This window comes from Nicotiana attenuata, chromosome 5, assembly GCF_001879085.1.
Source record: "Nicotiana attenuata strain UT chromosome 5, NIATTr2, whole genome shotgun sequence".
NCBI lineage: Eukaryota > Viridiplantae > Streptophyta > Magnoliopsida > Solanales > Solanaceae > Nicotiana > Nicotiana attenuata.
Window position 1 is genome coordinate 13965735 of NC_031993.1, and position 11129 is coordinate 13976863.

At 37.6% G+C, this 11129-nt stretch overlaps 1 pseudogene; it reads right to left on the bottom strand.

Annotated features, from left to right (window-relative positions):
* LOC109225352 lies at positions 1410 to 10464 on the bottom strand (annotated as a pseudogene).

An 11129-nucleotide genomic window follows, 5' to 3' on the forward strand; every position in this document is an offset into this window, starting at 1 on the left:
ATATGAGGCCGAGAGCCTGTTTGATTATGCCACGAGATGGCTTGTTATTGCGTTTGGGCCGTAAGGGGCCCCTCCCGGAGTCTGTATACCCCCAGTGAGCGCGGGTACCCAGTGTGAGTGATGTGTTGTAGCCTGAGGGGCTGTTGTTGTTTCATATTAAAGCCCGAGGGGCTGTTCTTGATCTATGTTGCCCGAGGGGCGGTTCTTGATTCATGTTATGCCCGAGGGGCTGATTACGAGTGATTCTGAGGTAGCCCGAGGGGCTGGTTCTGTTGATATTATGCCAGAGGGGCGATTTATTGTACATGTTTTGCCCGAGGGTCTGTTTACGTTTCTATCATTTTTACGCACTGTTTTTATCACTCATTTGAAACCATTGGAAGATGTTTTAAAAAGGAAAGGGTTTTTACTGAAACTGAGTTTGATTTACGAAATAAATGATTTCTGTACTGCATTGGAAATGTACTGTATTTGCTGTAGCGTTATGACGTGGCTTACGTGTTTTCTTACTGCTCAGCTTTCACTTACTTTTATTACTTACTGAGTTGGCGTGCTCACATTACTCCCTACACCTTGTGTGCAGATTCAGGTATTTCTGAACCCGGTAGTGAGTGTTGATTGCTTAGTGGCAGAGTCATTGGAGTTAGCAAGGTAGCTGCCCGACGTTCGCAGCACTGCTTCTCCCTCTTGTCTTCCTTAGACTGTATTTAGTATATTTTTAGACTCTTAGTTGTATTCAGACCTTAGTAGATGCTCGTGACTTGTGACACCCCGATGTCAGGCTGGGTTTTGTTTTCCGCAATTGATATATTTCGCTTTATTTTGGGATTTATCATTATTAATGACTTGATTATAAGTTAAATAATCTTGGGGTTTGTGTCGTTTGGCCTTGTCTTCACGAGAGGCGTCATCACGACCGGGTCTGGGTTTAGGATCGTGACAGCCTAATAAGGAGAGAATCATACCACCACAACTTGATAGAAGTAAAACTCTTCTTCCAACTTTGTCTACCAAGAATGTTGCAACCAAGATAAAGAATGTCTTCATACATCTCACAACTATAGTTGCAAGTAGTCTGTCGTTGTCTTTAGTAATGCATGTCGAAGATATAATTAAGTAAAAGTGTGAGCTATCTAGTAAGTTAAGCTTTCAAGTAAAGTAGACACTTTTTAACATGGTATTAGAGCTGACAGACAAACATAGATGCAATATAAAATCAACAGCACAATTGAACTCAACTATATATAGTTGCAAGTAGTCTGTCGCTGTCTTTAGTAATGCCTGTTGAAAATGACATTAAGTGTACCCTCTATATATAACAACTTAATTAAACTTTTAAATGATATGGTCACATGGTTCAACAAGATATTAGAGCATACAGAGCATTTTGATTTCAATTTTCGTCGTCACCTATTATCAAAAGAATTACATGTGCTTGACTCATGAAAAAGAATAATTAAGTCTAGAGAAGAGGCTCCGATTTAACTATTACACAAAAATGATTTTACCCTCAATTATACTTTGGAGTCATCCGTACCCTTGACGTTAGCAAATAATATCTTGTATTTGCCCTTGATTTATATGGAGCTCCAGGTTGAACCAGGCGCATATACATACATGTGTCAAATTTATTTAGGAAAAAGTCCAATTTACCCAACAATTTTAACTATGTTTAAAATTATCCTAAGTTATACTTCGATATAATTTGGAGCTTCATTAGAGTCAAAAGCAGATACAAAACGATTTGTTGATAACAAGAGCATGAGTGGCCCCCAAAGTATATATAACGGATGGTAAAATTAAGATATTTCATATATTAAAGGGTAATCTTTGACCCATTTTCCTAAATAAAAGGATGCTTCTCTAATTGCTTAAACTTTTAGATAAACTAATCACGCAGTTCAATAATATATATGTACATACCTGCTTTCTCGTATATCCTCGGACTGTACAAAACCACAACATCTATAACACTTGATTGTTGAAAGAAATGAATACCAACGCCTGCAATGAGAATATGAAGAACAACAGGGGTAGGATGGAGGAACAATTCTCTCCATACACCTTCACCATGAGAACTACGTCGAGAGAAAGAAACTATATTGTCATCTTGGCAATCTTGTGGTATACCAGCAGCTTCTTTTATGTCAGCTAATCTCATTTTAGACTCTTCTAATGTATCTGGAGTTCTGTCCAAAACTCTTTTGGCATCTCCAAGACGACCTTGCATGACTAGCCAACGTGGTGACTCGGGCATGGCAAGAACACAAAGGGCTAAGAAGATTGATGGAATGACACCAATTCCAAGCATGAATCGCCATCCCAATTTTGTTGGGAGCTTTGAGAATGCATAGTTTGATACTATCAAGAGGAGCTCCAATGGCGTAAGTGGAGACTTGGAAGAGAAGACAGAAAGCGAGAGCATTTGAGAGAAGAGGGAAAAATGAATTTGGAAATGAAAGTATCAATCTTATTAACTCAACTAAGGTGTATATATACAATGCAAAAGCAAATGAGGGAAAAACTAACGGAGCCTAAACCCAACTAACCGACTAACTAATTTTAGGAAGTCTAACTAACTCAACCAACTACCTAACTGCTTGGTACTACTTGTAATACTATAAGTACAACTACTCCAAACAATTATCAATAATACAATATTTGTATCCTAATGTATCCTAATGATCTCAATACCCCTCCTCAAGTTGGAGGTGAAGGTGTCACTGCCAACTTGCTGAGAATGTTGGAATGTTTGATCCTAGTTAGTGCTTTAGTGAGAATGTCGGCAAGTTGATGATCGGTCCTAATATGATGTAGAGAGACGAGCCATTCCTGTAGTTTGTTTCGAACAAAATGGAATTCTACCTCAATATGTTTCGTTCGTTCATGGAATACTGGGTTCCTTGCTATGTGAAGTGCTGATTGACTGTCACAGAAAACTGCAATAGGACTGGAGAAAGGGGCTGTGAGTTCTTCAAGTAGCCTTTGTAACCACACTAGCTCACCAACCACTAATCTAATGGACATGTACTCTACCTCAGCTGATGACAAGGAGATAGTTTCCTGTTTCTTCGATTTCCAGCTGATAGGGCTATCTCCATGTAGAACAACATACCCAGTAACTAACTTCTTGGAGTCTGGGCATGATGCCTAATCAGAATCACAGTATGCTCTCACTGTATAATCAGCATTCTTGGAGAAGAAAACTCCTAGGCTAGGATCAACTTTCAAGTACCTCAATAGGTGGTATGCTTCCTTCAAGTGTGGTTCCCTTGGATCTTGCATGAACTGGCTCAGATGCTGAACACTAAAGGCAATATCTAGTCTTGTGTTAGTCAGAAAATTTAATTTCCCAACCAACTTCCTGTAGCAACTGGGATCTGACAAAGGAGCACCTTCCTTTGCTTTTAATTTCACATTTGGATCAAGGGGAGATGATAAGGAACTGCAGCTGAGACAATTATACTCTTTCAAAAGGTCAATGACAAATGTTCTTTTGGAAATGATGACCCCATCATCTTTATAAAGAATTTCAAGGCCAAGGAAGTACTGAAGTCTCCCTAGATCTTTAATTTTGAAGCTATCATGTAAAAACTTCTTCAAAAGCTTTATTTCTTCAAGATCTGTTCCTGTGAGTATCACATCATCAACATATACTGCTACAAATACCAAGGATGTCCCATTCTTCTTGTAGAACAATGAATAATCATGCATCGAATGTTCATAACCTCTGGAGCACAGTGCTTCTGTCAATTTTGCATACCATTGTCTACTGGTTTGTTTCAAGCCATATAGAGACTTATTTAGCCTACAGACTAGTTCTGGTTCAGATACTACTAGTCTAGGAGGGACCTCCATAAACACTTCTTCATTCAAATCTCCATGAAGAAAAGCATTGTTTACATCTAGCTGAAACATGTCCCGCCCTCTTTTGACTGCTACTGCTATGAGTCCTCTCACAGTGGTCATTTTTACAACTGATGGAAGGTTTCTATGTAGTCTATTCCCTCTTGTTGTGTGTATCCTTTTACTACCAAATGAGCCTTAAACCTTTCAATACTTCCATCACCTTTATGCTTCACTTTATACACCCACCTGCAGCCTATGTCTTTCTTCCCTGCTGGTAGTGGGACCAAATCCCATGTGTTATTGGCATGCAACGCCTCAAACTCCTGTGTCATAGCCACCTGGTGCCAAGCAGGATTGATAGCTGCTTCTTCATATGAAGAAGGTTCATTATCTTGACAGACACTTTGCATCAAAGACTGACTATCATGGATTAAAACCTCAGGGGAAAAAGAATGGTGGTTTGACAATAGTGCATTTAAAGATGGTATACAACTGTTTCAATGCAATTTAGGTACATTGTGAAAGTAATCATTTAGGTATGCATGTGTTTTGATTTCTCTTTGGGTTCTTCTAAGATTGGGACTATTCTGATTACTTAGTTGAGGAGAATGATTACTCAAAACTGGTTCACTAAGGTTTGATGCTGGAGATGACTCTAGGAATGAAGGATTATCAGACATACGATTGTTGTGGGGTAATGTGGATGTGATGCTAGTAGGTGACATTTCATTGTTACCAATGGGTGAGAACTCATTGTCCATGTGACTTGCACCATCTAGATTGCTTTCTAAATTGGTTTGAACATTGTTATCAGTATCATCCATAAAGTCAACAAAGGGGACAGATTTTAGCACAGAAGGAAAAGAAGAAACATCTGGCGAAATTGCAAAGGGGGAAATATTCTCATGAAAAGATACATCTCTTGAGATTTGAATCTTCTTGGTAGCAAGACTCGGGACTTTGTACCCTTTGATTCCAAAAGGATAGCCTATGAAAATATGTGGAGTAGCTCTAGGTTCAAACTTGTCCCTGTGCACTTTAGGTATTGTTGGATAACACATGCAACCAAAACTTCTCATTTGAGAGTACAGTGGTTTCTTCTTGTATAGGATTTCAAAAGGACATTTGTTTCTAAGGTATGTAGTGGGTAGTCTGTTTATGATGTAGGTTGTTGTTAGCACACATTCTCCCCAGTATTTCAAAGGCAGTTTTGATTGGAATAAGAGTGCCCTAGCTGTTTCAAGCAGATACTTATGTTTTCTTTCCACCACACTGTTCTGTTGTGGTGTGTATGGGCAAGACTTTTGGTGAATGATCCCTTTTGACTGAAAAAAAGGTGTTAATTTCTGTATTGGTAAATTCTAAACCATTGTCTGTTCTTATGATTTTTATGGTAGTTTTGAACTGGTTTTCTATCATTGAAATAAAGGCTTTAATGACTTGAATTGCATTGCTCTTGCAAGCTAAAAGATGTGTCCATGTAGTTCTACTGAAATCATCGACCATAGTGATGAAATAGTTGTAGTTATCATAAGTGTTAGTGTGATAAGGTCCCGAAAGGTCGACATGCAACAATTCAAAAATGTTATTGGAAGTGCTGGTTCTTTGAGGAAAGGGTAGTCTGTTTTGTCTAGCCATAGGACATATTGAGCACACAAAAGGTTGTTTAGAAGAAAAGATGACAGGTATAAATTCTATTCCCTTCATTTTCACAAAAGGCACATGCCCAAGTCTATTGTGCCACAGACAAACAATGAATAGAAGACTTGACTATAATAGAGGAAGAATTGGCATCTTTGTGTTTCAAGCATTGAGAGCACAAGAGGTAAAGTCCATCCTTGACTCTACCCATCTCCAGAGGCCTCTTCTGTGAAGGGGCCTGCAACATACAAATACCATCAGTGAAGAGTGCAATTCCTCTGAGGTGTAAGGTCAACAAATGAATAGAAATAAGATTGTATTTAAAAGAAGGTACAAAGAGGACTTTGTGTAACACAATCCTAGGTGCAAGTTTCACACTTCCAGCTTCTGTTACTCTAACTTTGTAGCCATTTGGTAATATGACTAATAGGGGATAAGATAAGACAGTAATGTCACACATTGAGGATCTATTGAAGGTCATGTGATTTGAGGACCCTGAATCTAGTATCCATGTACCAGTCTTAGATTTAAAGCACCTACATGACAATTTACCAAAATCAACTGAAGAGGTACGGACTACAATACCTGCAAAGTTTGCAGCTCCAGAGCTCAGGTTCAGACTGTTGGGATCCTCCCCTCCACTACTGGTTTTGAAGTGTTGCAACAAGCTCATGAGTTGACCATATTGTTCTTTGGTGAAACTCATTCCCTGACTCTCACTATGGTGCTCATCCTCATCTCCATTGTTAGTCATCATGTCAGTTTGAGGACCATGAACATTTACTACTGTTCTTTTCCTCTATTGAACCTGAACCCTTGACTGGGATTTTGAAAGTTCTGATTAGTTCCTTGAAACCTCTGATTGTTATTTTGGAAAGGTTGGTTAGAGTTCTGGAAGCCTTGAGGATACCCATGGAGTTTATAGCATTTATCTTTGGTATGTCCCGGCTTTCTACAATGCTCACACACAGGACGAGGTCTACTATTAGATGTATAGTTGTTTCCTGGGTTATAATTGGTCTTGAAAGTGGGATGCTTAAAGACATTGGCATTTAAAGAGGCAGACTCAAACATCAGTTGGTTGTTAGGCTTGATCTCTCTTTGTTTCTCCTCTTGAATTAGCAAAGAGAAGGCTTGGGCCAAAGATGGCAAGGGATTCATCATGAGAATGCTTCCCCTTACCACAGTGTATACTTCATTAAGTCCCATAAGGAACTGGATCAATCGTCTATCTTGTTCAGATTTATGCATGTTCTCCTTGGCTCCACAAGTACAATTACAACTGCATTGTGTCTTTGCACTTAAGGTGCTAAATTCTTCCCACAACTTCTTCATCCTGGTATAGTACCCAGTGACGTCTAGTGTTCCCTGCGACAGATCATTTATCTCTTTCTGAATTTGGTATAGCTTTACACCATTCGTTTGATCATAACGATCCTCCAGCTCTTTCCACAATTCGATAGAATCATTAATGTATTCCACACTATCAGCAATTTCCTTCCCCAAGGAATTCAAAATCCATGAGGTGACCATGTCATCACACCTCTCCCATAGTTTATTTTTGACTGACAGTGCTTGAAGCACACTCCGTCTCCAAGATCTGTATCTAATTCCATTAAAGGGGACTGGTACCAACATTGCACCAGGATTATCCGATGGATGCCTGTATAATGGACTGCTTGAGTCAATGGTGGACTCCTTGCTTGAGTCCACATCGATGTGTTCGATTTCTTCATCATTAGCCATGAGGATCACTCAATCAACAGTATTTGAGACGAAAAGAAGAAAAGAGAAACAGAGATCTGAGAACCCTAACTTTTCGCAAAGACGGAAATTACCTGCATTTGAGATGTGCAGATCGAGCTATTGATGATCTACACCAATGTTATGCGCGTAAGATCAACTGTGCTCTGATACCATATCAAAATCAACAAAGCAAACGTATAATTGAGCTTAAGAGGAACTCCAATGGCGTAAGTGGAGAGTTAGAAGAGAAGACAGAAAACGAGAGCATTTGAGAGAAGAGGGAAAAATGAATTTGGAAATGAAAGTATCAATCTTATTAACTCAACTAAGGTGTATATATACAATGCAAAAGCAAAGGAGGAAAAAACTAACGGAGCCTAAACCCAACTAACCGACTAACTAATTTTAGGAAGTCTAACTAACTCAACCAACTACATAACTGCTTGGTACTACTTGTAATGCTATAAGAAAAACTACTCCAAACTATTATAAATAGTACAATATTTGTATCCTAATGTATCCTAATGATCTCAATAGATACATAACCAACTAACACACTTGCCAAAAGGGAAGAAAGAAGAGAAAATAGCACGCGTAAGAATTAATTAGCTTTTGATTTAGAGCAACGGTAAAATTATCTCTGTGTGACCTATAAGTCTTGGGTTCAAGCAGTGGAATCAACCACTGTTTTTTGCACCAGGGTAGACTGTCTACATCACACCCTTTGAGGTGCTGCCCTTCCCTAAACCCTGCATGAATGCAGATACTTTGTGCACTGGGCTATTCTTTATACTTCACTAAATCTTGGAATAATTAGATTTTAGAAATAATGTATATAATAATATAACTTGAATTGTATGAGTAGAAAAAGGAGTTGAAAATATGTGTTATTTCGTAGTAGTTTTTATTAAGGAGAAATGTAAAGAGGATATTTATAACTTTTGTGATTTTTTGATATTAGAACACTAAATTGTACTTGGAAAAAAATTTAGAGCGTGTTTCATGTACCTTTTTTGGAGTAAAAAGTTAAATTATATTTTGGAAACCGTCAAAGCGCGTCTTTCCATGAACCTTTCTGGAGTGTACTAAGTTAGATTATATTTTGGAAAATGAACAATATTAATATCTATCTTTTTTTTAATATTTATATGATATACAGATTCAAATAGAGTGAGTATTAAGCTTGTTGGGTGTGCGAACAAAGTCTCACATTGGTAGCTGAAAAGATTGGGAGTCTACATATAAGGTGTAGGTATCTCTTAATGGTGTGAGGCATGTTGGGAAAAGCCGTGCGGGCTTGGCCCAAAGCGGACAATATCACACCATAGTAAGAGTGTCTTTGGGCTAGTTTATCCCAACAACTGGTATCAGAGCCCAGGTTCAGCAGGACGAGAATGAATATGGCAGAGTGATGGTGCGGGGCCGCACGCACACAAGAAGAAGCCAGTTGCGGGCTTCGGGTGCCATAATACTCTAATAATGTGGGTGACACACAGTAATCTCGGAAATTGACCCGTGGACCGTGGTAGTGGGCCACGTGGAACTTAGTTCAAGGGGGAAATTGTTGGGTGTGCGAACAAAGTCCCACATTAGTAGTTGAAAAGATTGGGAGTCTACATATAAGGTGTAGGGATCTCTTAATGATGTGAGGCCTTTTGGGGAAAACCGTGCGGGTTTGGCCCAAAGCGAACAATATCACACCATGTTAAGAGTGTCATTGGGCCGTTTTAGTCCAACAAAGCTACTATCTTTTTTATCTCAATATGTTTTCAACAATCATTATATCAATTATTCATTGAATAAAAAATTATTTTAAGTTATATGAAAAATGGTAACATTGCAAGAGAAGTACTTCAATAACGTGTTAACGCCAGTTAATTGAATTAACATTGTAGAAATTGTAACACTATCAGTATAAATAAATTAAATTTAATCCAAATAAAATTGTTTTATCATAAAACAAAAAACAAAATTGTTTTTGGATAACTACGGCAAAAGAAAAAAATAAGTACGTTAACAAATAGCACGATACTATTACATAATACTCCACTCCTTTATCATCATTGAAAAATGAGTACTTTATCCAAGAGGAAAACAGCCAAAAGTTCAAATTTCATCATGCTAGAGAAGAAGACAAATGTCCATATCATTGAATGTACCTTACTTGTTGCCACCGTTTCTTTTCTTATTTTTTTTCGAGAGTCTATCGAAAATAATTTATCTGTCTTTCCAAGACAAGAAGACAAAGTAATATACATATTATTTTCCTCAGATTGCTCTTATTTGAATTTACTAGGTTTATTATTGTTGTAGATACAGAAAAGGAAAAAAAAGAAGAAGAGAGAGAGCTTAATTACCTCCATTGATGAAAACTTCAGGAAAAGAAGTGAAAAACCCACGACAAGAAGCCGGAGTAACCTCAGCAGTGTATACTGGAGCAATCATAAGAGCATATATATCCAACTCCAATACCAGCCACAAACCTACCAAACATGAGAAAACCATAGTTTGTAGCAAATCCCATCAATATTGCTCCTGTAAAAAATATTGCAGAGGCAAAAATAATGGTATATCGACGACCTATCCAATCTGAAGTTCGACCAGCTATAGCAGCACCCACAAGAGAGTAGATATTTATAATTCCCACAAGGATTTCGATTTGTACGTCTGAGATTTTGAGGTCTTCCTTTATGTAAATCACTGCTCCACTCATCACTCCTGTATCTACATAGACCAAAGTCCATTAGATCTAAGATAGGTTCTGTGCTTTCAACTGAATTGATAACTTCTGATTCGAACTATACATACACATATAAAGAAATTTGAGATATATACATATAATAAGATCACATTTATATATATGTAACAACATCATGATAGTAATATAGAGAATTGAAGCGGAATATCTTACCATAACCTAATAAAACGGATGTCATAGAGGCTAAAAGAGAGCAAACAAAAGCATATTTGTTTCGTTTTGGTTTTTTACAAGGAACAGATTCTTGAAAAGGTATTTCACGAGGTTGGTCGGAGATGACGCTTTTATCAAGATTTTGATTTTCCATGAGAGTCAGCAAGAAAGAAAGAGTTACAGATACATATGAGAATGGGAGATTAATCTGAGAATCACTCTCTCTGGTTTAGGAAATTGGACAAATACCTAGTATTTGTATATTACCTCATCATTTAGACTATGTTGGCCAACTCTTTAGTGACTGTGATTTTGCTTTCCAACCAGTATAACTAAAAATAGGTCAAAGTCAATATCTAGAAGAAATTAGGTTACTGATAATCAAGATTTACTTCACTTTCCCAACGATTTTGGATGATAATCAAGATTTACTTCACTTTCCCAACGATTTTGGAAGAAATGGATCAAAGAACGAAAATGATTGATAGAGAATAAAAAATGAACTAATAATCATTCCCAAAAATTAAGGCTTAAAGCTTAGAGAATAAAGCAAAGAATAACAGTATGGATTTCAATAATAATTGTTACTTGCTTTTACAAATGAAATGTCAGCCCTTATATAGGAGCACACAATTATAACGGTTCCATTACTTAATGTGGACTCATTAATGATATTAATTGTATTGATTGCTCGTTATCATGTTTAACCGTGACAGAAACATTTATGACTAAAGATTCCTTGTAACTATACCGATTTTCCTTCCTTATTTACATCAGGTTCATGTATTTCCCCTTTTTTCCAGCCTTTATTCATTCTGCTCATGTTTCTCCTTTTACAGTTGTCAGGTCCGGTTCTTTCCTCTATGTAATCCTGTGGGTGTTTCTCCCGTGCCTTTTCTTGCACTCTTTAATTCGTCTAATTAATAATGCCACTTGTCCTTACATCGATGTTCCACATATCATGCCCCGTCATCTTGTCGAT